Source organism: Echinops telfairi, unplaced genomic scaffold (assembly GCF_000313985.2).
Source record: "Echinops telfairi isolate 266 unplaced genomic scaffold, ASM31398v2 ScPeMD7_7424;HRSCAF=8462, whole genome shotgun sequence".
Classification (NCBI taxonomy): Eukaryota; Metazoa; Chordata; class Mammalia; order Afrosoricida; family Tenrecidae; genus Echinops; species Echinops telfairi.
In genome coordinates, this window is record NW_022111324.1 from 82986763 (window position 1) to 82988417 (window position 1655).

A 1655-nucleotide genomic window follows, 5' to 3' on the forward strand; every position below is an offset into this window, starting at 1 on the left:
AACGTTTGTGCCACCTAGGGTCACTTAGATATATACCAGGGCACTTAAAAATTTCAGGGAAAATTCAACGATTTTTTAAATTAGATTTTTCTATGAACTCTTTGAAACCTCTTAATCATGAATAGTGTCTCAGCCCCTTCTGTAGCTATTGCAATGAATTATAGAACCTAAAGGAAAAGTAGACTATTGAAAAAGTCAAGAATACTGTGTATGTCAGAACACATTTTATCTCTCCTCATTTATTCACGATTGAGGAGGTTATTAAGAAAGTTAACAGGTTGCAATGCAGGTGAGAAATGTTCTCAATATAATTGTTCAGTCAGGAAACGTTACAAAGTTCTTTCAGGATATTAGTAAATGCCCAAAGGATTTGTCCCTCAGCTATAAGGCTCAACCCAAGGCATTCGGCTCAAGCTCTATGGGTCAGCAAATCCAGCTTCCCAAATTAAGTGCCAAGAGGCAGCCTTCTGAGCTATCCTTTTGTGTAGCTCAGTATACGTTACATATCAATATACACAAATATGTACAAAAGCAATGAAACAAATTTTGAGCTTTATCTTCTGGAAATGAATGCCAAATTAGTCTCTCTTTATAAAATGCAATTACAATTGGAGGGCATTTTATGTTTGCTTCTTTTGCCAGCACCAGGTCTGCCTCATCTGAATCTTTCCATTTCATGAGAAACATTAATTTCCACTGCTATATGTGACACCAGTTATTCATGTACAATCAAGACCTTTGGCAATAAAGAAGCCCTGGTGGTATGGAGGTTAAACATCAGGCTACCAATCAAAAAGTCAGCAGTTCAAAACCACCAGCTTCTCCATGGGAGAAAAATGAGGCTTTCTACTCCCAAACTCTCAGGAGCGGTTCTACCTTGTCCTATAGGGTCACTATGAGTCAGCATCAACTCGATGGCAGTGAGTCATATATAAACTTTGGGTCTTGGAATTTTGTTGTTGTTGTTAGTAGTAGTAGTATGAAGATCTACATTTTAATGGAAATCAAGTTTGATATGTTTATTTTGAAGTGGTATTAGGGGAGTTGTTAAGGTTATTTTCTTGTTTTTTGTTGCTATTGCATCAATAGCACTGGTTACTTTGAACAAATAAAGCTTTCTGTAGTTGCTCCTGTATCAGAAAATAACTTGATAATAGTATATTATTTCATCTGCATTAGAAAATATCTTTTCTTAGTAATAGGAAATTTTATGTAGTCATCACTGAATCAGAGCTTGTGTTTAACTGATAATACATGCCTGAAGGACCATTCTAGGGTTTTGGTTCTTTGTGTTTTGTTGTTTTGTGTGTGTGTGTGTGTGTGTGTGTGTGTGTGCATAAATTCACAAGGACATTTCATTTTATTTTACACTCATCAAAGCCAAAAATGATTCTTAAAAAAATGGCATTTAATAATGATGGTATCTTTCTGTTGTTTCAGGGATGCTAGCCTTATGAGCAACTGAAGAAAATAGATCGCCTCAGGTTTTCACTACCACGAAGAAGAATTCGATGGTACATGATTATTAGTACCAACTGCTCTGAAAGGGATCACATTAGACGGTCCTGGATAGAGTAAAAGAAAAATGTGAAACAAAACTCAAACTCATAAAAAAGCAGTCAGGCTTGCCCCTCAGATAAAGACTGGGAGAACCC